The sequence below is a fragment of the Urocitellus parryii genome, chromosome 14 (genome assembly GCF_045843805.1).
Source record: "Urocitellus parryii isolate mUroPar1 chromosome 14, mUroPar1.hap1, whole genome shotgun sequence".
NCBI classification, from domain to species: domain Eukaryota; kingdom Metazoa; phylum Chordata; class Mammalia; order Rodentia; family Sciuridae; genus Urocitellus; species Urocitellus parryii.
This window is the reverse complement of record NC_135544.1, coordinates 54,880,209-54,907,700: the sequence shown is the minus strand read 5'-3', so window position 1 is coordinate 54,907,700 and position 27,492 is coordinate 54,880,209. Positions and strand designations below refer to the sequence as shown.

Sequence of the window (27,492 nt, the reverse complement as noted above, 5' to 3'; positions counted from 1 at the left end):
CATAATACGTACAAGTATCAAAACATTGCAAAGTACACTCTAGGTAGAAACAATGATCATATCTCAATTAAAACAAGATAAAAGGGTACACAGTTACAGCTTGCATATGAGTTCCTTTTGAAATTTACATTTAGTTTGCTCTGTTTCACAAGTGAAATAATTTACAAATTCAAATGCCTTTGAAAAAAAGTGTCTCAGATCCAACAATCTAATGAACACATTAATTGTACAAATGTTGCATTTTCCCACTGGTTTATCTCTGATCTCAGAATTATCTGAAAATTATATTAGGTTTGAAATATATGACATATTTTATCTAGCTTTTTTTTCTTTTTTTTTTAAATATTTGACATTTTTATTTTAGGCTGCAAAAACAAAAACAAGCAAACAAACAACAAAAAACTTGAAATAGGCTCATCACATGATGTAGATTCATCCTTTTCAGGAAAGCAGAAGGTAGATCGGTGCAGGTTATCCTCAAGGCACATACATCTTGCTTCACTGTTGCTTGCATTCTGCTGGGTTTTGATCCTTTTTGAGTCATAGTCTGGATTATTTTCCTCATCTCCTTCGTCTTCCCCTTCCTCATCCACTTCTTCACCTTCTTCATCATAATCATCATCATCATCTTCAATAGCTTCTCCAGTGAAGTAGAACACTGATGTTGGGATTATATGCTCTCGTAAAAAGTGACCAATTTCAAAGTCTACAGCAAGAATAGCTTCAGCAGCATCATCCAGATCTCCACTGTCAGGAACTTCAGGAGGGGCGAAAAATTAAAGAAAACTGTTTTAGTCACAGTACAAACTGTCCCATGTCTCTTGTGTTTCTGCTTCTTCTTAATAGTTTTCAAAGTGACATTCTTTCCTTTTCCCCAATCTATCTGGCACCCTGTGCAACCCATAATTTTGGGCCCATCAAAAGAAAAGGGATCAGGGTTATCTCATCGAGGGAAAAGACCAAGTCATGAGTCATAGCCCTATCGCCCCAGACTACAGTGGTCTTTCAGATCCCGGTGGTGCTTCAGGACTTAAAGTGTGGCATCAGTGCGACCCCATCACACCCATGGTGGAAACTGCAGTAGCTCCAGTGGCAATGGTTTGGAGCCCTAGAAGCTATGGCTCCACCCATCACTTTTGCACTCCAGTTAATTCTAATTAATGCAAGATGTACCTTAATACTCAACGGTGACCTGGATCCCCAAATATGCATGCATACTAAAATCGAATTGGTACAGAGAAGAATAGGTGACACACAAATTCATGAAGCATTTCACATTTATTCAATGGATCAATGGATAAAGAAGTCAGACTGCATTTCCAGTGGATGAGAAAATGGACCACACAATGGAATGCTATTCATCTATAAAAATAATGATATGCTATCAATTTAACATGGATGAACCTGGAAGACATTGTGTTAAAAGAAATAAGCCAGGCATGGAAAGACAAATGCATCATGAGCTCATGTGATATAAAAACATTCATATCATAGAAATTGAGAATAGAATATTAGTTATTAACGGCTGGGAGGATAGGAAGAGATTGGTCAATGGATACAATGTTACAGTCAGTAGGAGGAACAAGTTCTGATGTCTTATTGTATAATTGGGTGATTATAGTTAATGATAATATATCATCTATTTCAAAATAGCTAGAAGAAGGGCTGGGGCTCAGCGGTAGAGCGCTCGCCTAAGACAAAATAGCTAGAAGAGAGGATTTTAATTTTTAATTTCTTTCATCACAAAGAAATGATTAAATGTTTAAAGTGATGGATAAGCTAATTACCCTAATTTGATCATTACACAGTTGTATACATGTATCAAAATATCACATGGTATTCCATAGATATTTACAACAATTGTGTCAGTCAAAAATAAAACTTTAACATAGAAAAAAAAAAGAAAAGGGATCAGAATCATCTGGTTCTGACCTTATCCTGTATGTCTTTGTCAACACTTCACTTGTGAAATATTCTTTGGGTTCAAAGTGAAATTCTAAGATAAAACTCAGGCTGGCCAGCATCTGAGAACTTCACTTTAATATCTTTCAAGTGCTTCAGAGTAGTTCATCATGTTCCTGAACCATGTCACTGAGCAAGTCAATGTTCTTAAAAACAGTCCACCAAAATGCAGGAATTCCTTTAGGGTCTTCTTTTTCTTCATCTTTTTTCTCATCTTTTAGTTTGGTCTTTTATTTCAGCTCCTCTGAAATTTCCTCTTCTTCATCTGGTTTCCATTCAGATTCTTCTTCTGGATGTTCATAAATTGCATTAATGATCTCAAATCGCTTATCAAACAGAGGCTGACAGAGAACAGCATACTTCCTTTAAAGATCATGAACTTCCTCATAGAATTTGGCTTCTATCTGTGCACATTTAACTTGAAGGTTTTTGAGAGCACTCACTCATCTTTTGACCACCCTAGGCAAGCTTTCAGTGTATCCTGTTGGAGTTTCTACCAGACCATCAAGTCTTTCTTGAAGAACTGCAAGAATCTGAGGATTTTGCATCATCTGAACAGTCAGTTGATGCGCTTTGATTTTTGTTTCTTCACCAGTTTCTTCTACTACTTCTTCAACAACATCATCCAAATCTTTATTTATTTATTTATTTATTTAATTGTTAGTAGTTCAAAACATTACATCTATTTTGATATATTTCACAGTTTGATTCAAAAGGGTTATGAACTCCCATTTTTACCCCGTATACAGATTGCTGAATCACATCAGTTACATCAATTACATTTCCATTGATTTACATATTGCCATTCTAGTGTCTGATGAATTCTGCTCTCTATCCTATTCTCTACTATCCCCCCTCCCCTCCCCTCCCCTCCCCTCTTCTCTCTCAATCCCCTTTACTGTAAAACACTTCTTCCACTTGTATTATTCTTTCCTTACCCCTCACTTCCTCTTGTATGTAATTTTGTATAACCATGAGGATCACCATCCCTTTCCATGCAATTTCCCTTCTCTCTCCCTTTCCCTCCCCTCTCTCATCTCTATTAATGTTGATCTTCTTCTCCTGTTCTTCGTCCCTACTCTGTCCTTAGTTACTTCCCTTATATCAAAGAAGTCATTTGGCATTTGTTTTTAAGGATTGGCTAGCTTCACTTAGCATAATCTGCTCTAATGCCATCCATTTCCCTCCGAATTCTAAGATCTTGTCGTTACAAGATCATAGAATTCGGAGGGAAATGGATGGCATTAGAGCAGATTATGCAGAGTAATACTCTTAATTCTTAATGCAGAGTAATACTCCATTGTGTATAAATGCCACATTTTTTTATCCATTCATCTATTGAAGGGCATCTAGGCTGATTCCACAATCTTGCTATCGTGAATTGTGCTGCTATGAACATCGATGTAGCAGTGTCCCTGTAGCCTGCTCTTATTAGGTCTTTGGGGAATAGACTGAGAAGGGGAATAGCTTGTGGAGGGCTCTGAAGGAAAGCATGGAACCCACCTCTCGGCCCAGGTGGGGACCAAGTATTGACAGATATAATCAAAATCTGGAAGCCAGAGAAGAATTTCAAAGAACAGATTGCAAAATGATTTCTCAGTGTACCACCAATGGTTTATTCATCTCTATATTTGAGTCTTTAACAAAACTTCTAGACAATTATGTACATGTGAGGAGTCCACCACCAGTTTTCAAAAAAAAAATCATCATTTTCAAGTCACAAGTTATTTATTCCAAACTCTAGAGGGGAAGAGAAAGACCTGGACTTTTAATGGAAAAATATCATATCATTCATCTCACAATTATGTATTTCTTACAAACACTTGAACCACTCAAATGTATTTCTTTTAACAAATACATCTTTAAGTGTAGAGACATAAAAATCATCCTTCAGACCACAGTAACCCAAATTCATAGAAACTCAATATTATCTTTCATTTCTTATCTACTAAGTGCCTGAGAATCATTTAAGTGTTGTTTTTGTGAACCTGTATATAAACAAGTATTAGCTCAGAAAGGTTTACACAGATCTCCAGGTAAGTAACATTGATCCAGGACCCAATGATTTCCAAATCAGATACATGGAATACAGAACTGTGATGCAAATGTGTGAGTCATTTTTTAACAGGAATGTCCACAGGGATTAGGTTGATTGCATTAGACAAGGCATGTGATCCCGTGGCCCCAGGGCAGTATCCAATGTCCCTCCCTTTTCTCTGACATCTAGGAAGCTGACTCTGCTCCTGTGGTGTTTGCCCAGCAGCCACCTTCCTGACAACCTGCTGACAGACCAGAGGTGGACAGATGGACCTCAGGTTGGATTCCCTTCCCAATGAGTTCTTCAGATTATGGCTGGGGAAAAGAGTAGAGGAGAAACAGGAAATGATGGAGGTGTAGGTCCTTGGGTAAGCCTAACTTCATTGTAAACAGAGGGTGTTTGCATTTAGAAAGATTATATTAATCATTCAACATTTTAATGACTGCAGGAAGATTCAAATTTCAGAGGAAACCTACTCCATTCTGAGTTCCATGGGCAGGTGGAGGAGTCCTATGGAAACTGATCATTTTCGCCATGGGCATTTCAAACTGTAAATTGAACAAATTAATGGGCTTCAACCTGGTAGTTCCATCCATGCACACGTCAAGCCTTCCCCTGTTCATCATCCACCTTCTACCCATTTCCCCTCCCCTCTGTCTTCAATTTCCATCTCTCACCCTGGCCACACCCTTCCCAGTCCTAGCGGATCCCTCTTCTACCTTTGGGTCATCTGTTTCCTTCAGTTTCCACACATGAGAGAAAACACTGGAGCCTAGGATGACGCATCTTCCAGTAGCAGGCAAGCTCCTAACAATGACAGGATTTCCTTCCTAATGGCTGATATGAGTGGTTAGTTTACTTTTTGCTTTTTCTCTTGTGCCCTCCTCAGTTTGGGTAAATATAAAGGTGAATGCTGGCTCCACAGAATAGGTTTCTAAAAGTCCCCCCCTTTCAATTGCACAGAAGCATTTTGAGAAGCATTGTTTTTAGAACCTCTTTAAAATTTACTAAAACTCAGCAGTGATCCTATCTACCCATGGATGTTCCTTGGGAGAATCTTTACAACAACTGGTTCAATTCCATTCTTGTTTTTTCAATATATACTGAGGTTAATTTTGAAAGGTTATGTTTTGCCCAGAAATTTGTCCATTTCCTCAAGATTTTCAAATTTATTTTATATACATATATTAAAGAATTCCTCATGATTCAGGATTCTCTGAGTTTCTAGGGTGTCAGTTGCAATGTCTCCTGTCATCTCTGATTTATTCAGGTCACCTGCCTCTCCCCTGTTATTTTTGTTTATATTTTCTTGTTCCTCTAGCAAAAGTTTTTTCATCTTTATTTATGATTTCATCACAACAGTTCTTTGTGTTATGTATCATTGTTCTTGTATGTTCACTTCTTTCTTTTGTGATATTTATTATTTAATTTGTACTACTGTGTTGGATTTGGGTGTTTCCTTAGACTGTTTATTGGAGATTATACACACACACACACACATATATATATTTAAATGTATATATATATAACTAGGCACTCACTGCTAGAAGCTTCCCTTTTAGTGCTCCCTATTGTGGCATCCCACAAGTTTTGCTATATTATAATCCCATTTTCATTAGGTTAGCAACATTTTTTAAAAAAATTCTCCCCTTCACTTTTTAAACATTTAGTGTTTCTTGAAAAGAAATATAGAATCATCTGGCAAAGGGACATCACATTGTGGGTAACAGACTTGACTCTGTGGTCATGAGTTCTGCTCAGTGTACAGGGGAAAAGTATTTGTTTCTCTGTGAATATGATATCTTTTCTATTATTTCCCTTGTAATTCAGAAAATTCTAAAAGCAAGCCCCTGAGGAAGGCAGACCTGGCTCCAAGGAGATGAGACAGTGGACGGGTCATTCCCCACAGCCTCAGCCACACAGACTCATGAAACCCAGAATGTGAAAGGCAGCAGTGGGTCCCAGGGCTCCCCCACCAGAGGAGGAGGACCCCAGGTAAGTGGAGGCCTAGGTATATGGAGAGCCAGGGGGTGACTTGGATCAATGAGCCTGGGTTAGGTCCTGCATGCTTCTGTCTCTGTAACTGAATTGTCCATCCCAGTCCCCTGAGGGCCTAGCCTGGGAACTCCTCACCAGGCCAACTGGTCTGTTGAGATGCTGCCAGAGTCCACTGTATCTCCAAATAAGTATCATATCCAGCCAGGATGTTGTGCATTGGTTGAAACCTGACTCCATATCCTCTCTTTCAGGATCTCCAGTTCTTCCTATTAGTGCCCTTGTCAAATCTGTGCTTTGGGAATGACCCTACAATCTCAGATAGCATAGTAATCAATAGGTCCCCCATCTGAATCCCTCCTAAAAATGCAGTACTGAGCTCAGACTAGAAAATCTGTCTTTTCTTGGTAATGGAGCCATGGCTGTGGTTCTGCTGATATACCGAGAATTTCATTTTCCACCCACAGGTGAAGGGCAAGAACTGTGGGATTTTTGGACACAGAGCCAGGATCAGAAGATGCCTAATGAAGTGCTGGGATGGGGCACTTTTCCCCACAACCCTTGGGCCCAAAGGAGAAAGAGAACCAGGAACCAAATAGCCTGCAAATCTCCAGAACACAGGGGACTTTAACCAGCCTGTGGGCAGAAGGATCCATGCAAAGGTGAGCATTGGAAGTGTGGTAGTCTCCCTCCAGCATTGCAGCCCAAGCTAGCTGTCTCTCCTTCTCCACACCACTTCACTTCCATCTCCAGGCAATTACAGAAAAACTGGAAAAACAGTCAAGAGGTCTAGGGTTGTGGCTCAGCTGTAGAGGGCTTGCCTAGCATGTGCGAAGCCCTGGGTTAAATCCTTAGCACCATGTAAAAATAAATAAATAAAATAAAGGTATTGTGTCCAACTACAACAAAAAATGAATATTTTAAAAAAGAATAGACAAGAACTCCATACAAGAAAGCCAAGCCCAGGAACTCATTTTTTTTTCTCGTGTCAATCAGTAATCGGGAGGGGTCAGAGCACCTGTAGGTGATTGGCACATCACAGACACAAAACGAATGAAGAATATATGAAACTGCTTAGATGGACCATGAGAAGAGCTGCCTGAGGTTAGTGATAGGGTGTGACGTGAGCGAAGGCACAGACCTAGCAAAGGTCACAAGGCTTCAATATGTGTATTACCAAGCACTTAATAGGACCAGGATATTATACTCTGCTTTTCCACTTGGATACATATAATTGCCACTGTTTGTTCTGCAGAGAAGAGGAGCAACAGAAGAAGGCTCTATTCCAGAAATCTTCCCAGAGGCCCCAGGGGAAGCAGCCACCTAATTGGGAGGAAGTGGCAGAGTCCTGATCCTGTCTAAAGGTGAGTTTCCTCCAGGTGCCCTGCTCCTTTTCCCCTCTGGGCAGCACTTATTTACTTCACTTCCATGTCTCTTCTGCTTGGGAGATCTGTTCTAATCTGATCTGGACAATGTGACTGTTGTTTGTGTATTTTTCAGATGTGGCATTTCCAGTGCTTTGTAAGAGGACTTGCATGTCTCTCAGTAACATGGCAGGTGGGTACCGTTGAATCAAATCACTCCACAAGACCAAGTCCTACTGCAGGAGATTATTTACAGTGGGTAAGGCCCTCGACTTGTCTCCAAAACTCTTCAGCCATCAGAGTGCCCTCAAAATCACACTAGCCAATTACACTCTGTGGGAGTGAGACACTCCATGGAAGGGAAGACCACGCTCATCACACACAGGTGACTAAGAGAGCACTTTTGTCCTGAGGAGGCAAAGACATAGGGAACAGGCTGCACTTAGTGAATAGATGCCTTCCCAGCTGCGGAGTGGGTGAATCTGCTGAGACCCCCAACTGCTGGAAACAGACACAAAGACATTGACTCCGTGAATTAAGGGAAAGTAAATTGACCTTAACATTGGCACTCAGTAAATCAGCATGTAAAGGGTCTTACATGAAGTCAATTCTAGGAAAACCTGAATTGATATGCATGTGTCTATAGTGAGCTGTAATAGAAGTGTAGGATTAAATTAATCCCTGTGGTCCCAGTGACTACCCTGGGGGATGTCTGGATGATCTCTGGGATCTCTGTCTTCTCAGCAGTACACTGACCTGAGAACATACCCCTTGACCCTGGAGTATGTCAGTGGAATCCAGTTTGAACAAAATATACTACATGCATTTATCTTTCTCTATAGTTTGTGTTTCCACATGTCACAAAGCAGTAGCACATTAGCAAGAACATTTCTCACACAGATGACTTTCTCATGGTTTATCTCCAGTGTGGTGTCTTTGAAGCTGTCAGCAGCAATAAGATCAAATGAAGCCTTTCCCACACAATGACATCCATATGTTTTTTCTTTAGCATGAGCTCTTTCATGCTGTGTAGGATTAGAATATCAACTGCAGGCTTTCCCACACAGGTAACATTCATGTGGTTTTCCCTCAGTATGGATTTTCTCATGCTTTATAGAAACAGAAATTTAACTGAAGGTTTTCCCACACATGTAACATTCATATGCTTTCTCTCCAGTGTGAGCTCTCTCATGTTTTCTAGGACAAAAAGGACTAGATTTAAATGAGGCTTTCCAACATATGACACATTCATTTATTTTTTCTCTCCTGCTGTCTAGGACTGGAAGATTCTTATGTTGTTTATGCAAATGTTTCTTTCTCCAAACTTTAAACAGTTTTTGTCAAAATCCATATCTTAGTTAGGTATTGCAGTACATGCCTATAATCCAAGTGAATCAGGAGGCTGAGGCAGGACGATCCCACATTCAAAGCCAGCCACAGCAACTTTGTGAGGCCCTAAGCAACTTACTGAGACTCTGTCTCAAATGAAAAATAAAAATGAGTGGGAATTTGGCTCTGTGGTTAAGTACCCTTGGATTCAATCCCAAACTTACAAACAAACAACAAACAAATCCATATCTCAAGCAAGTCTTGTGAGAACTGCAAACATGACTTGATACCGAGCCTCATGTTGGAGACTTTGGTGATAGATGCAGTTTGGGACATCTGTGGGTGCTGTAGTATGACCACTTGCAAGTTGGACCCACCCCCAATGTTTTACCCAGAAAAAGTCATTTCTATTTCTACTGCCCATGTGCATATCAATACCCAACAATGCCAAACTGAAAGTGAAGAAACAAAATGTTCCAAAAGCACAGTGTGAGGAATGAACTCAAACACCATGCTGGGGTGTTGAAGATCCATTGGTAGGAGACCCCCTCAACTTGATAAGGTACACATTTCATAGTTGCAGGCTTTTCACCATGGGGTAACTAGAGTGACTTACATGGTAGAGGCCTTGTAGGAGGGAACAGAATCACCACAGACAGCAGTTTGCTTTGGCCTGCAGCACCACATCCAAAAATAAGATACACTGAAGGCTTTCCTGCCCACATGACATCCCTGTGGTTTCTCTGCAGTGCAAGCCCCATGATGCTGTCTAGGACTAGAAGATTGACTCAGGCTTTCCTAGGCATGTGACATTCATTTTGTTTCTCCCCAGTGTGAACTTCTAGAATGAAAAGATAGACTGAAGATAGACTGAAGCCTTTTCCATGAAGATGATGTTCATATGGTTTCTGTCCAGTGTTAGTGTTCTATGAGGCTAGTGGTATTAATAAAGACTTTATCACCTAGAGTAGCATCCCTCCAGGGTTGTCTAAGGGTGGAGTATGGCTAAAGGCTTCCTCACACATATGGCCATCATGTGGTTCTCTAATGTGTGTTCTCTCCTTGCAGCTAAGTTTCCATAATGGACTGAGCCTTTTCCTCACAGATGGAATTTATATGGTTTCTCTCTAGTGTGAGTTCCCTATGGGATCTAAGGTCAGAAACATCACTGAAGCCTTTCCCACCATAATTACTTTGATGCAGTCTCTCTCCTGTGTGGGTCTCTTGTGTTCTCCCAGATTCTAAATTTGAATAAAGTTTTTGCCACCTAGTTGATATTGAAATAGCTTCATTCCAGCATTCTCCAGGGCTTGCAGCACTTTATAAGCCCTATCCTGCATACTTGATAGTCATATGATTTGCCTTATGATTTTTCTGATGCTCATTATGATATAAGTTGACACTAGATGATGGTCCATACTGTTTGTGGAGATTGTATTGATTTCCTTTATGAGTTAACAAATGTTGAATCATTGCAAAGTTGTAAGTTGGTCCTTCCTCAATATCGTCCTGTTTAAATGAATTTTCCTGCAGATGAGATTTCTGCTTTGGTAAGAAATAGTAATTTGGTAATACCGCACTTATGTAAAGTCATATATTAATTTCTCTAGAAGAGTCTGAGACTAAACAGTCATAGTCTAAAGACAACAATCTTTGTGGTTTTACTTCTGTTTATACAGCACATTATGCTCAGGTAGACCAATATGTCACATTTGGTAACATTCTCATTATTTGGCCCACAGATTAATTTTGAGGATTTTAGTATGTTTCCAAAACTAGGCATATTGGCAATGTTTATATGATTGTCCATTAAAAAATATTCAAGTCCTGGTTTTGCATGTAAAACTTTAACATTGTCAGAGTTATCAGGAATGCAGACACAACATTTAGTTAAGTTAGTTAATGTCATCTGATTTTTTAAAATTATATTTATTAGAATGACCTCTGTGTTCAGTAAAGAACAGGAATAGACAATTATACTAGTAAACATTGATAAAGTGTACCTGTGTAGAAGGTTAGGAAGACCTGTAGTTAAACTGAGTAAAAACTTCTGGCTCTGGCAGTTTCTATTGATGGTTATTGGGCATTCTTGCCTAAGAATCTCTCTTCTGTTGCCTCCAGTCTTACTTATTCTTGGGGGGTGCTAACACAAGTGTACATCTTAAGTTACATTAAAATACTTTTTAAAATGCCCAGGAATAACTGTGCTTTGGTTTTTAACTGTTTTTGCCAGGTTTTTAAGATCAAACAAGGTCAAACTGACCTTGCTCCTATCTATTGGTAAGAGTCAGCTGAGTTCCCTTGGGGGACACTCTTGGGGAAGTCATGAGCAGCATTTTAGCTCTGTAGTGCCATCTGCGTTAGGATGGGTCAAGGTCTTGCTGACCATGTGGCTTCCCTTGGAAGCATCAGATATGTTTCCCCCTTCCAGTGACCCTCCTCTTTGGCAGCATGCACACTGATTGGCTTTCTGTTCTCCAGTGGTCTCATTAGTCTCCCTAATTGGGAGGTTATGTGGCCCAGAGTTGCAAAGTTCTTCCTCTTTTCCTGGGTTCAGGCTGACTCAGAGAGCAAGAGCCAAATATTAGTTTTCTTGGCCCCTTTATTTTAACCTAAATTTTTAAGTTTGGCCTTAAACACCCAGCAAGTCAGTCTTATCAGTCTTAAAGTAAGAGTACTGGGCTTTAACTTTAATGTTTATAACTTTACAGTAATTTTTTTAGCTGTATAAATAAACAAAATAAAAGTATTTAAAACAATACTTTTATTTTGTTTATTTATGTGATGCTGAGGATCGAACCCAGTGCCTCACACATGTAAGGCAAGCAGTCTACTGGTGAGCCATAACCCCAGCCCCTTTACACTTAATTTAATACCCTTTAATCACTATCTGTCCACAGATGATGGCTTAATATCTCAAATTAATTTAGATATGTGTTCTTGAAGTATACCTGTTTAAAACATTAACAATATCAGGTCTAAGGAAAATATAAAGTGAAACTAACAACAGTAAAAACATGTTAGCTTGTATATAATCTTGAATCTTGGCCGAGTTATACATAATATACTCTATTTGATATCACAGTAATATTTACAATAAAATCAATCTTTGAATACAACTTTAAATTAGCTGAAGTCTGACTTACTTTGAAGTCATTCTGATATGCTGTAAGGTGGGAGGTAGAGCCTTATCTCAGATAAGGTGGGGTTCTTCATAAATCTTAGGTAAAGTATTTTAGTTCTGAAGCTGATCTTTGTCTCTCTTTTTAGATATCATTTTATAAAGTTTACATATATTATTTCCTGAGTGTATGAATGTTTGCTAATTCACTATGATATTACATCTAACATGTGAATCAGGGAAAGGCTGAGAGTTTTTAACTTTCTTCTTGTGTGGAAAAGTGGCAAAAATGTTTTATAATATTAACCTTTAAACAGATCAGGCTCCCATTATCTTTTAAAATACCTTTAAAATTTCATATCCCAGTGTAAAAGGTAACATAAGGTTTGGTTACAAAACATAAAATGATATAAATAAATCCCCAATAAAATCTGTTATCCTTATAAGTTTAAAATTACCATTACAGACAACTTTAGTTTGGAAACATCAGGTTGATAAAATGTTCCTTTAAGTCTTTTAGCTTAAAGACTTGTATACCTGAAAGATATGAACACATTTAATATGTAAAGAAGAGAAATGTACCACAATTACATTGCTGTTTTTATATTAACCAAGTTTAGCTTTAAAGAAAAATATAGACTTCGCAATGTAGACAGTACTCTAAAATAACAGTTGCTATTTAACCACAGATGTACAAACCTTAGTTTCTCCAAGATTAGTTGCTCTAGAGAATAAAACTTAACAGACACAATGTAATTAATATTTTAAGAAGTTTTTATCATTTTAACATATAAATCAACTTTGGTTTATATCAGCACATTAATATTTGTTTTTAGAGAACAACCTTGAAGAGTTTTAACTATTTGTGTTACATAGATAACCAATTTAGTTATATATAAGCCTTTTAATATTTATCCTTTATCTATAGATCTTTATATTACTTAATTAGTCCCTATTGTTTACTTAGATGTATTACAATTTTACTTTACCACATTAAGACTTTTTTTTTTAACCTGGAAACATTTTTTTTTTTTTTTACTCAAGCTCTTTTTGTAGTTAGAACCTTTTAATAATTTTTAATCCATTGATCCCTCTTTCTGTTTATACTTTGAAATAAACCTTATAATGTCTAAATTTAGGTAAATTAATCCATTTTAATAACATAAAATACTTTGAGCAGTTTAACTTTGTAAACCAATCAGATCTCCATAACAAACACATCCATGATTAATTTTATACATGTCAGATGTAATTTATGTATTTTTTTTTTTAAAAACCAAGGTATCAGACAAGTGCACTGAATAGCATTAGTAATTTTTTTCCTGATGAAGAAAAATCCTAGAGACAATGGATATTAGACACTTTATAGACATTAACATTTTATTAGCAACTGTTCCACCACCTAGAAACAAAACTTCATTAGAATCGTTAAAGACATTTATACTTTCATTATTTTTCCAATTTAAATTGAACCTTTTAAATCATATGAACCAAAGTTATTTAGATCCATTTTTTTTATTTTAATTTTGAGCTCATATGTCAATTTTTGCACCAAAGATATGTAGACATGGCAAGACATGTAGACGGACAGTCCACTGGTATACCTACACAAAAGAAACAGAAAAACAAAAGCCTTGTAGGTTATTTTTTTTTTTTAAAAAAAACCTATTAGATTAAGAGTTAACCCTTGTAAATTTGCCTTAGAACAAAGCAGAGTGTAATCAGAGAAACATATTAACCTACACCTGTGAGATAAAAATCATGAATCTAACAAATATAGAATTTTAAAAGCCTTCTTGGCCGTTGTACTGAGAGGTCCTGCTCATCAAAGCTGAAAAGAGTTCAGAGAACATAAACAAATGACAGGGCCTGAACTCTCAGAGTTTTATGCCGATTAAGCCTTGATTGCTGGCCAGCATTGGACACTCTACTCTCTAAAAACAAGATGGTCAGAGTGATGCACTCCCTTCAGTTTGGCCTGGTGTTTAAGCCAAAAAAAAAAAAAAACCACAAAAGGGACATTTGGGGTTTAACCAATGCAAGAAGCCAAGTTACAGAAGCAGGAGATTGCAGTCAGGCGGAGGGAAGCTTAGCCAATCAGAATAAGCCCAACTCTCTGTTTCTTCTCAAATCAGAAACCTCATACCCAGAAAGATGCATGTGAAAGAAACGGTTTAAAAGCAGGTCTAACTTACTATTTTACATTGACTCAACATTTGTTAACTCAAAATGCAAAGAAATGTTATGTCAACAAACAGTGAGGACAATCCTTTAGTAACTACTCAGACCTTAATGGACATGAGGAAAAATCATGACAAGATGAATCTTATGATTATTATGTATGCAGAAATGGAGTTTAATGTGTTCAAAACTACTAAAATGCAACATGACTGACTCTGCAGACAATCCATATGAATGTCATTTATATTTCTAAGTGTTCATACAAATCTCTTAGAAAACACAACAGACTCTACAGTAGAAAAACATCATCAATGTCATTTTTGTGGGAAAGACTTCAGTTACATCTCTGAGCTTAGACCCAACCAAAGAATCCATATAGGAGAGAAACCATATGAATAAATGCCGTCTGTGTGGAATAACCTTCAGTCAATAATCTAACCTTAGAAAACACAAGAATACCCACAACAGAGAGAAAACATTTCAATGCCTGCTGTGTGGGAAAGTCTTTAGGAAATTATCTCACCTTCGGCAACATGAGTGAGTTCCCATTGGAGAGAAACCATACTTATGTCATCTGTATGGGAGAGACTTCAATGTATCTTCTCATTCCTGACAGCAAGAGAGAGCTCACAATGGGGAGAAACCACATAAATGCTCTCTGTGTGGGAAAGCCTTCAGTCCATCTTCTAAACTTAGCCTTCATGAAGTAACGCACAATAGCAAGAAACACACGTTGACTGTGGATAGGGAAGCCATTCGCCATCACTCTACCCTCAGGACACAAGATGCCTCCAACTGGATAGATGCCATTCAGATGTAATCTACATGAGAAGTTTTTATGATGCCTCTGAACTTACAGAACACAATCATTCTAACACTGGAGAAAAGCCGTAGGTATGTCATTTAAGCGCAAAATACTTTAGTCTATCTTTAATCCTAATATTTTCCTCCTCCATTCTTGTAACTTTGTATTTTATTTTTGCATCAATTTTTAGTTAATAATATTTCATTATTTCAGTCAAATCATTCTGTGTGTACTGCGGTTTTCATATTTGGCTACCTTTCATTTTATTATCAAGCCAGTTTTCCTCCATAGTGTCACAAAATTATGTCCCATTGAGAAGAAAATTCCTTAGACCAATTAAGTTGAGTAAAGTTTATTGAAATAAAGCAAAAAACCCCCCATAATTCATGAATTAAGCAGCAACTACATGCAAACTGGTTCTGAGATGGCTCAACAAGCACCAAATGGGTCAGTGTTTATGGAGGACTGAGAGGCGTAGAAAACAACTTCATTGGCTACAGCTTAGTCAATTTAATACCCAGTTGATTAGAGCTTAATTAGCTAAATCTTTTCAGCTTAATTAGTAAAATATTTTCAACCTCGTTAATTGGTTTCAGGGGTTCCCACCATCAACCTCAGTTCAGTTACCACCATTAAACTCTATATTGGTATGTTCTGTGGAACCCAGTTCAGGGGCCCAGTCCAAATTCCTGACTGCTCACAAATGTTATTTAAAAGTCCATAGATTCCTATGTCCTCAAAGCCTGGAATGTTTCTTATACCTGAGAAGTATGTGAGAGCATTTGTAAAAGAATAGAAAGTTGGTTGAATTTCTCTAAGTCCCCTTTATAATGGCCTAATGTCTTCATTCTTCACTTTGTGTGAGGATGGTAGCTATAGAGTTGTCTAGAAATTCCAATAAAATGCACAGGGTATGTTTCCAGGTAAGACCTCATTAGATTTAGTGTTTTTCAATCAGGGTATATCCCCTATAATGTGGTCCTGATTAGCTTCATCAACTGGTTTTCCCTTATAAAAGGGAAGCCAAGTGGAGAATAAGTTTCCCAGAGAAGAATTCCCATGCTGGGAGAAGAGCCTCTAACAGCTCACTTGTGGATCCTGCCTCAGAAATAGGGATCTGGTCAGGGCAAGATGGTGGATTAGCTGAGGTAGCACTTCTCTTAGCTCTGCTGCCCAGACCTGAAACAGCAGGAATACCTCCTGAGCTATTCTCTTCCTGAGGCTTAGTGAAAAATCCCGAGTCTGGAGGGGCAATCTGCCTAGCCGAACCACAGACTGACTCATTAGCCAGATCTTTAAAAACCCTCTGCACCAGAGTTTATCAGAGGTATGCTGAGAGTGGATCCAGGAGACACCTTGGGATGGCAGAGGGGTGGAGCCTACGCTGGAAAACCAGATCTGTGGGTTTGCAGCTAGGTCAGTGTGGGCCTGTGGGAGTGAGGAACTGGGAGCATTGCGACAGGGGGACACGGGTTAGGAAGGCTTGAGAGGGTTAGGCTCTCCACAGCTCCATGAGGGTACTGCTGGGGCTGCCTTCAGGGGGTCAGAGGGTTGGAGAGTGGTGTGAGGGCATTTGCTTTCAGCTCATACAGCCTGAAGACCGGGCACCCACTGGGTGCCCTGGACCCACCTAGGCCTGCACTCACCTTGTCCAGACTCCCTCCACAGTCCAGCATCCACTGCTCCCAGGATTGCCAGGTGGGCTCCCCAGCCTCCAGTCTCCCCACCTTCCCTGGCCCCTTCACAGCCAGCCCCCAGTTCCAGGCATAAGGCCCTGATCCACCTGGTGGCACAGAACAGCTGGGCCCTAACTTGCCCCAAGTGCCGCTTAGCTGTCAGCCCCACCCAGTGGATCACACAGCTTCAGTCCACCAGGCTGCTTTGCCGCCAGACCCTCCTGGTCCAGCACACAGCCTTCTTGCTGGCTCACAGGATCCAGTGCCAGGGCCTGATCCACCTAGCCCCTGGTCCTGGCCAGCAGCTTTGTCGTCCACCTGCAACCCAGCTTCCCCAGCCTCCCACTTCACCTCCAGGTCTGCAGCCCCTCACTAATCCCCCAAGAAGGGAAATTAGGAATCCTTAAACCCAACCTCAACTCAGTGAGCAACCCAATAAGAGGAAGGATGCACAATCCATGGCCCAGACTTGCTTAGATCACACCTCGAGAAGAAACGGAAAGAAAACCAGGTGGGCAGACGGTGAACACATACACTGACTGTTTTGTCCTCTGTAGTGGATACGACCCCTTGATTTCTTAACATTTCACCAAGGTTTTTTTTTTTGTTGTTGTTGTTGTTTGTTGTGGTAGTTATGTTTTCCTTTTTGATTTGAGGTTTTCATGTTGGATTCTTGTTTTATTTGAATGTGTACTGACTGATTCAAAGACTCTTTCACATGTTCATATTTGTTTCCTCTCATTTCTAGCCTTGTTTTTTCTTTTTTTTTTTTCTTCAATTTTTTTGGTGTTAGAGTTTTTATGTTTTCTTAATTATTTATTGAAAGGTGTGGTTTCCCCATGCTGTGTATTTTGATGTTGTTTTAATTTTCAAATGTCACCAAAACATGGCATCAAGTTATATGTGAAATCAATATTTATTTATTTTTATTGACAATTGAAATGTGAGTTGATCATAGAGCTAGAGGTGTTTAATATGAATATTTTGTTCTTGGCACAGAACTTTCCTTTTGATGCTTTTCATGGTTTCATTTTATCCTGGGTTTAAGGGGCTCACGATAGTCGGTATAGATAACTGGTGTTGGAACTGGTAGAAGAATCCACCACTTTCTGCAGCATCTAATCTTTCTTTGGCAGAAAGAAATTAGCTCTTCTATTACTTTGCAGGTAGGTCTTCTGCAGACGCCTCCAAGGCCAATACAATGGCCTTCACCAGAACCTAAGCCACATCTTACTGCTGAAGAAGAGAATCAATGAGATAATTAGCTCATGTAGGAAATGTAAAGCCAGCAACACTCTGAAATATGCTGTTGGGGTACATGCATTGTGTGCCTAAAAAAGCTAACAAGGGACATGGAGAGGGGGAGCTGGCCCCTCCCCCTAGCCCCAATCCTTTGGAGAAGATCTGGAGGGAATGACTTGGGTTGGGAAGTAAAGGAATGTTCTCATAAAACATCTGACAGCCACCTGAGAAGTGGGATTGCAGCCTATCTTATCCTCCCCAGCCCCTAGGCCTGACATGGCCATCTATTTTATTGTGGCCCACCACCACTCAGGAGTAAGTAACAAAATATCCAAAACATCTCCATTTTGTCTTCTACGTTCTCTCTTTGGGATTGATAAACAGTGATATGGACTTTGTAGTTCTTGGGTTGAACATAAGCAAACAGAATAATTATGTTATGAGCATCTCTGTGAAGAAAAGAGGTTGAATGAAAGACTCAGTTTAATAGCTCCATCTCACTGACTGCCCTGTCCACTGGCTTTTGACTTCACCCAAGGGCTCAAGTATTTACAAACACCTCCTTCCTTTTCTTATAGATTTTTGGCATAAGTAATTTGAACTTTAGAACCAAACTTGGTAAACTTGATGGTGAAACAATAAGACAGTTGACAAAATGTATGTCCCAAATACAGCAATGTCTTCATTACTTAGTCTTTTGTATGAATCCTCAGCAAATATTGACTGAGTATACTAATAGAAAAATAAAAGTGAGAAATGTTTTCTATTCATACAGAACTTACATTCAGTGAAGAAAATAAAACCACTCAAAACTAAATAATTCAGAATATGGGAAGAGCCTAGGAAAAAATAACCCAATTATGGGCAAGATACAGTCTGGATGATGGAACCCTGGAGCATTTGAACTGACACCTGAGTGCTGGGCAAGAAAAGATAAGCAAACATCTGGGTGAGAGCACTTTAGACACATAGAATAGCATGAGCAAGCTCCCTGGCTTAGTTATTTAGAAAACAGAAAGGAGACATTGAGCATGTTGGAAGAGAAATGTGTTTTAATAGGAAATGAGTTGAGATACTCTAGGATCAGATATGGGTGGCTTGCAGCCCATGATCAGCTTGAAGATGTGCATCATGGCTGCTGTAACTGCCTTACTGGAGTCCCTTGGGGATCCCTATTGTAATGCTTCCTTTAAAACACTCAGTGTTGGGCCTTTTCTGTCTCCTGTACCCTCTTCCTTCTGATAAGGGTGTGGTCAATTTTTCATGGAAAACTATTGTGTGAGTAGTCATTTGTGGTGACTGCCTACCCTAAGGTAAAATTTGTTTTTGAATTATTTAATTATAATTTAAAACTTAAAAACTGTATATATTTATGATGTACAGCATGAGGTTTTGATATGCTGGAGAATGTCAAAATCAAGCCAATTAATGTGAATGATTTCACACATTTTCTTCAATCTTTCTTTTCTGGTAGTGAGATCCAGAAAAGTGTATACTTATAATTTTCAAGTATACTCTATACTGTCATGAACTCTACCTACCATGTTGTTATAATACCCAATATTTCTCCTAACAGAGGATTTATGTCAGAAGACATCTCTCCTGCATCTGAGTCACATGAGTACTTAAGAGATGGTGGTGGCACTTGTGTCCTCTGAGTGGTACCAGTGGACCAGCCATAGAGCCCAGGTTTGCAGCAACTGACAGTGAGAAAAAGAAAAGAAAAGTACTGGATTCTGGAGGGGTGAAAAGTGGACATTCGGCACACAGTCACCCCGTTGCCATGTTGGTAGTTGTGTGGCTGCATGTAAGGAGCCAGAGAGTTGAGATCAGGTGCTTGAGCATGCAGGGTCAGGTGATGCCTAGCTTTATGTAACTGAGCTGGTACCTGGAGCAATGGTGCCGACAGAATGTGGCTTCAGGGCCCAGGCATGAGAAGGCTGACTAGAGTTGTGGCTCCGGGAACTGACATGCAATCTCATGTGGAGTAGCACATTTGCCACACTTATGAACACTGGCATGCACAGTGACCATAACTCTGGGTCCTGGTGCATGAATGTGTTCCCTAAGGTTTGTGGGCTTTAACTGGAGCACAAGCATTAGGATCAGTGACTTTTATTGTGAACTAGCTCAGTATGGTAATGGCTTCACTTTCTCAGGTGTGGGTGACGAAGTGTAGAAAGAGAACTGGGTTCTGAAAGTGGGCATGCTTTGGTTGCAGCCTGTAAGTCAAGGACATGGACAGATTTAGAATGTCAGTTGTTATCCTGGTGCAGCACAAGAGCAACTGCTTCTTTGCAAAGGTGAAGGAAATGGGCAGCCTCATATCCCTCTCTGGGATTTCCAGAGTGGGAATTGCTCTTGGAATGGCTGTTAGTAACACCAGTGGCAAAACATCCTAGTGTCCTCTAAGGGACAGGCTGCTGAGGAGCACCATGTTTCCCACCACATAATTATACTGTAGTTTCCACCTTTCTTCTTTATTCTTAGCTATTTCTCAATCTCTTTGTGTCTCTGGTAGGCTTATCTTAACAGCAACCTTTCTATGTGGATTGTCTCAATTTTTATTGTGCTCTTTTGTTTCTGGGTGTCCTTAAGTAAATCTTGAGTTTTCCCAGGATTATTTCAGTTTATGGATACACACACACACTCTGTATGTGTGAGGGGGGTGAAGACTGTTATCACCCACTTGACTATCTTGATATCACTAATCCAATTAATATCTTTTAGTTTCTTCATCTTTTGATTAATTTAGAAGCAGAGTTACTTTCTCCATATGTAGATGTGATCTATTTCAATGGTTAAATCTTAGAGTTTTACCAGTTAGAAAAAAAGTAAAAGTTTTGACATTCCAAGAGAGTCTATCAATATGCATCTGAAAGTATATTAGAAGAATATTGGAAAGTTGAATTTTTTGTTGTATCCAGATAAATTCCTTCAGATGCACTATGTCACAGCAAAGTTTAATTAATAAATCTTTGTATTGGCAAAACAAATGACTCAGTGCTACAGACCTCAGAGTGAGAGAAGCCGAAAGAGTTAGGACAATTGTGGTTAATAGCATCATTTGTCTTCCCCCTCTGTGTTGGGAATTTATACACTGTCAATGATTTGTCATCCATGAGTTAACTTTAGATTCACTAATATATAGAGACCCTATTAGGAAGATAATTTTTTAGTATCAACACATCACTTTTATTTATATGTAACTATTGAGAACACTCTTTGGTAAGCATGATAAGACAGTGTTTGATAGGCAGAGCAGAATGATATATTGTATACACACACATATATATATATATATATATATTTATCATTATTCATATTGTTATATGATATGTTATATCTATATAATCATATATTATGCCCAGGCAATCAACTTATATAAATAGTTTTTTGAAAGGGGAGAATTGAAAAGACCATCATCACTGATACTAGTAAAACATATCTAATACAGAAGAGAAGCATATTGCTTTAACAAAGTTAAAATTCATAAACAATGCATATACCAACTTCAAAGCAAAATATTACCCTCAATCCTATTAACAGAAGAATACAAAAATGCCTGTCCTCAATATTATATTTCTATAGATCTGAGTTTTTTGGCAATGACATAATTTATAAAAAGGATAGAGAATGATGACCAGAAACTCACTGATGTCTTCTCTACTTCCCCAATTACCATGGGATTGACATAAGGGGCATTTTGAAGAGTCTGTAATAGCTTCTAAACTGGCAATTCCAGGAACTGTAGTCCTTGGGGGTCCAATTTGTTTGTCTTATTAATATTCACTCATTCTGTCTTGCCGACCTGATCATCCTTGATGGTGAACTCATAGCTTATACTTAATCCACCATTGTTCTATGGTCTAAGATGGAATGCTACCTTGATTTGTAATTCAGAATCTTAGAATTTCATCAATATATCAGTATCAAAAATCTCTGAGAGGCACAGATAGTTTGATTAGATTGAAAGAACAATTGAGACTTTTGGCTATATTTGAAGATACATACTCTCAAGCAATTGGTGCTCTAGAATAAATACATACTAGGGAATCTCTTTAAAATCTTTTCAAAAATGGATAGTAATTTCCTAGAATACCCTCCCCTTCAAGCAAAGAAGTAGCCCTTGATATTTAGCTTGAGCAGTGGACACTGTTTTGGTCAACATGGAGAGGAGTAGGAGTTCCCAGATGGTCAATTCTATCATCAGTAGAGGAAAAGGGCACAATGATTCTTGGGCCAACAGCAATGCTAGGTTGTTAAGCCTGGAACTCCTTCACTGAGACACATCATTGAGTTGGTCTCACTGAAGTAGGTTTGGATGGCAGCATTCCCATTTTAGACCATGGAACAATGGGGGATTAACGATGAGCAGTGAGTTCACCATCAAAGATGATCAGGTTTCTGATATGTGGATGCTAACCCCTAAGAAGGGAGGTAGTAGGAAGGGGAAGTGTAGAAGTTCATTGGATTAGACAAAGGGGAATGAAGGGAAGAGAGGGGGGATGAGAATGGAAAAGACAGTAGAATGAATTGGATGTAATGTTCTCATATGAATATACAACCAGTGTAACTTCACATCATGTTCAACCCCAAGAATGGGATCAAAATTGTAATAGGTTGTTCCCCATGTATGTGCAATATGTCAAAATACACCCTACTGTCATGTATATCTAAAACAACAACAACAACAACAACAACAACAAAGATGATCAGGTAGGCAAGGCAGCAGGAATAAACATTAAAGAAATAAGCAATAATTTGGACCCTCAAGGATGAGAGATACTGGAATTTCCAGTATGGAGAAATAGTCAACAGCAATGTACAATGTTCAAAGACATAAGAGCTATGCTACAGAGTTTTAAAAACTGTAAGAAAACAATATAGATGATCAAATAAATTGGCAGGCTTAAAGAAAATGTTGAAAAACTAAGTGGAAGATGTTATTGACAAATTACTTGGAGGTGAAAAAGCATCAGAGAATGAAGAGAAGCATTCAACTTATGCCAGAAGGCAGTCCTGAGATACAAGGACTGGCATTATCTAATTCAAATCCCAGGAGAAAAGAAGAATAAAATGATGGACATTTGAGGAGATTCTCTAAAACAAGTCATGCAAAAATCAATCAATCAATTCAAAGAAAAGTACTTTAAGATGTGATATAAAATGCAAATTAGTTAAGTTCTAAACCTTATAAAGAAAGGCCAGATCATGACTGAACAGTGGGGCTGGAGCTCAATGGCAGAGTGCTTGCCTGTCATGCATGAGGACCTGGATTCAATCTCATTTCCAAACAAAACAAAAGCAATAAAACATATGATTTATAATGGAATTATAATTAATCTAACTGTGACAACAATAATGAAACCAAAAACAAGTGGACTTATACCAACCAATGTTGAGAGAAAATGACTGTTCATACTGAATTGTGTACGAGAAATTCCACCTTCAGGAAAATTGATAAAACTAAGAAATTGATGGGTAAAGACTCAAATGGTTTTCCACCAAGACATCTACAGCAAGAAAATCCTGAAAGGTGTGTGTGTGTTGGAAGAAAGGGTTGACTAGAGAAGGGGACCTAAGAATCAGGGTGGGATTCTGAGGGAACACCATCGTACTTGTGGTAGTGACACTTCTTCTAACACAGGGACCTGAAATGAATGGCATGGATGCTTCTCCTTCTGAGTAGGACACAGAAGGTGACAAAAGGAATTGCTCTTGCCCTGACAAAGAGAGTAGGTTGGATAGTCTGTACATCCTAGGTTTCTAAGGCCCCGCACAAAGCTGAGGGCTCAATGGGAGTGGACTAACTAGGGTTCTGAGTGAGGAGGCCCTACTGACAGGGCACTCACAGCTGCTTTCCTATGTGAGTGAGCGTCAGGAGCAAGAGGAAGGAGCCATTGATAAGAGAGGAAAACAGAGATGCTGAGCCTTAAGCAGTGGTTTGAAGGCAGGGTGTGGACTTTTGGAGAGTAGCATTACCAGGGTCTCAGTAACAGACTCACAAGCTCTTTTTATGACCTTGCAGTGAGTGCTCCTAAGCAAGTCTGAGTGAAGTAGTCATGTGAAGGCCCCCATGTGAGCACGGGCTGCTGCAGTTGGAGGTCAGAGAGGAGAACCTCAAGGTCTTATTTTGAGTAGCAGGCAGCAACCCCTGCCACTTGGGTCAGAGGAGGGGAATCGAGGAGACCCCCACTCCCTGTACTTACAGGGGCAGGATAGAGCTGCACCATGGGGTCTAAGGCGGGGCAGGACAGCCGAGGTGTCCGTGCACCTGGCTTACAGTGAGTGTGGTGCAGGGGCTTCCTGAGGTGGGTGAGGACAGGGCCTTGAGAGAGCCCGGGGGTGGAGCAGTGCAGGCTTCCTGAGGGGGCATGCAGGAGAGCCAGGAAAGCCTCCACGGTTCGCCTGCCAGGCACTCGGTGGTGGGGAAACTGCTTGAAGAGGTTTGAGAGGGGAAGTCGTGAGGCCAGATTGGGGTGTTACGGTTGAAGGTAAGCATCCTAGAGAGAGAGCAGGTGTGCCCTTGGACAACGCATTCCACATCTGGAGGTCAGAGGAAAGGTCCTGGGGAGAATTCAAAGGGATGGGGGTGGCTGGCACCACTGAGAGTGAATGGAGGCGAATGGAGGGAGGAGGACCAGGAGCTGAGCCCTGAGGCTCTGCAACAGGAAGGGTCATGGGAGATGGGGGGAAGCAGGGATGGACACTGAGGAGGTAGGTGCCTCCAGAGGGCAGGCTGAGGTCAAGTGAAGCCTCACCTGGAGCCAAATGAAGAAGGTGCATTAGGAAGAGGGTCGTGGCCTCTGAGTGAAAATCGAGTGAGAAGCCTAGTAGGTTGCAGAGGGAAATGACCATTGGCTCCAAGAACTTGGAGGTTAGTGGTGACTTCAAGAAAAGCACTTTCTTTGGGGGACAGGACCACACTTTAGATGAATGAATAAAGACAGAGCAGTTTTCTTCACAGAGTGGAAGGGGTGGGAATAATTCCTGCATGGGATACATTTAAGAGGGGATGAGAGGAGAGGAATTAGAGATCACAGATATAGGCACAGTGGAGCCCAGAGACGGGGTGATAACTGCCCCTGCAAGGAGGTTTTTAAAAGCCACCTGGTTGTAATATTATTGCCTTACCTGTCTCTTTTGTAGGCTCATTATGCTGTATTTTCTAAAATTCCAAGATATGTGCTTACACATTACATTTTAAACATTTACCGTTGTTTCTTGTCCATAGTCATGCCTTATCCATTACTGTGTGGTAAACTATCATCTTTGCATTTTGGCATCTGCCTTATTTGTTGGAAGTTCCTTTAACTGTCTCTAGTCCTCATGTTCACATTGCAATCATTTAATATCAATAATTTAAATATCATTTAATAATCACTTAATAATATCAAAATCAAAATTTTGGTAAAGTCTGTATGATATTTTAATTTTCATACTTTGTAAAGATTTACAGGGAGAGCTCCCTCTAACTCCATATCCTCACCCCTAAAAACAACCAAAACATTCTTTGACTTTTCACTTTGAGCAAAATTGTCCTTTTCATGTTTGGCTGTTTCTGTAACACTTTCAGGTCCTGGTGACCCTTACTTAGGACTAGATTCTTTTGATCAGTTTCATCTGTCTCTTCTGAGCTAATAAGTGGATATAATAATAAATGCTGGCTCAAATAGTCCTGTCAGATCAAACCACTCATAAATAAATGTCCATGCTTCACAATCGAATCCCAAGATGTGCAGCAAGGCTGAAGCAGAACTCACGCTGCTTGGTGGCTTGGTGAGTGGCAGTGGCAGGCCTCTTTCCCGATGCCCTACCATCATCCTGCTCAACCTGTTGCTGTTAGATTTCTGAAGATCTGATCTGACCTGCCACAAAGCTTTCTCAGCTGCAGATCCCTATAATCAGTCAACAACTTACCTGGAGGTAACAGAGTCAAAAAGAAGAGGAAAATGTAGAAAAAGATACGCAGTCTCATGGCTGCAGGGCCAGGGAACAGAAGAGGCAGCAACGGGGGTGGAGCCTGGAATCTGGGACGGGGTCTGGAGTCTCCAGGGCTTTTTATGAGGCTCCTGGGCCTGTGGTTTGTTCTTGGTCAGCAGAGCCTAACAAAAGGGAATAACCTAGTCCCACACATGAATTTCCAGAGACAAAGAAGTGCATGGATGTGGCAATGAATCAATAGATGTAAAAGCGGAAGACCCACCCCAGCCACTGCACAACACTGAAGGGGAAACAAACCAGAGACAGACAGGGCCTAAGTTCAGAGCTCCCTGTCAATGCACAACAGTCGGGATATGTGTTATTGGTTAAGAGGAGCCAATGGGTCAAGGGAAGAGAACAGGAAGCGCAGAGGCAGACCAAGGAAGTGGAGCCAGTTGACCTTTAACCCTGGAGCAGTGGCAGTTCAAAGGAGAAAAGCTCATCCTTTCAAACAGTGGTGTGTGACCCAGCACTTCCCCACATAGGCAAATACATCAGAGACACAACCACAACTTCCACAAAAGTTAGTTCAATATGGTTCACTATCCTAAATGTAATACAAAACCATAAGTCTCCTACGAGTTCACAGAGGGAAATTCTGGGTGACCTTGTGTTTGACAATGATATTTTAGGTAAATCCCAAAAGCATGATCCATGAGAGAAATACTTGATAACTTGGGCTTAATTAAAATTAGTAACTTTGCCTATGTCATGGGCAGTGTTAAGAGAAAGAAAGAGAAGTGACAGACTGGGAGAAATTATTTTCAGGGCATATACTTGATAAGGTCCTTGTATTCAAAATATACAAACATTTAAAAAGCTCTCTGAAAACTATCAGCCTAATAAAAATGGGCCCAAAGCCTGAACAGACACCTTGCAAAAAGATAGAAATCACCATGTAGGAAACCACTCTACAGCACAATTCACTGGGAATGGCACATTCAGATGATATTCCATTGCTCCCCATCAGAGTGTTGAAGGTGTGAATGCCAACAGCACTGAAGGCTGGACAGGATGTGGAAGGACGGCAGCATTCCTTCAGTACTGGTGGAACTCAATGCAAGTTGGCCACTGTGTGGGAATGTGGGACAAAATGTGCCCTTCCCTACGGCTTACCAATCATGCTCCTGGAGTTGATCCACAGCAGTTGATTCATGTCCACACAAAATCTGCATATGAATGATAACAACTTATAGTTGTTATAAGTTGGATGCAAATGAGTTGCCCTTCAGCAGATGAGTGTCTAATGAAACTGTTGGACATTCATGCAATTTGATATCATTCATTGATAAGAAGGAATCATCTACCATGTTACCGAAAGGTATCAGGATTCTTGAAAGAATATTGCTAAGTGCAAAAAGTTTTCCAGAAAGATAATATTCAGTGATTCTAACCACATTACATTCCAGTAAGGGCAAATGGTGCATTTTATTAAAAAAATCGGTGTTTGCCAAGGTTTATGAGATAAGGAATAATGAACAGGTGGAGCACAGCAGATTTTTTGTGCATGAACCTACTTTCTCTGACATCCGTAGAATGTACAACACAACCTTCAGAATTCAGGTTAAATGTTTAAATGTTTGTATATAAAGTAAGGGACTGAGTTAATAATAATGTGTCATTATTGATTCATTGGTGATAACAAATAAAATAAATAAACTAATGCCAGCTGGGTCATAGGGATATCCTTGGGGTTGTGAAGGATGTATGAGAACTCTACTTCCACTCCATTTGCCATAGACCATAAAGTGCTCACAACATTCCATTAATTAAAATAATCAATTAACTAAACA

At 39.7% G+C, this 27,492-nt stretch overlaps 1 pseudogene; it reads right to left on the bottom strand.

The window, feature by feature from the left end:
• Positions 1 to 498: 498 nt before the first annotated feature.
• LOC144250081 (nucleosome assembly protein 1-like 1 pseudogene) lies at positions 499 to 26,855 on the bottom strand (annotated as a pseudogene).
• Between the last annotated feature and the right edge of the window lie 637 nt (positions 26,856 to 27,492).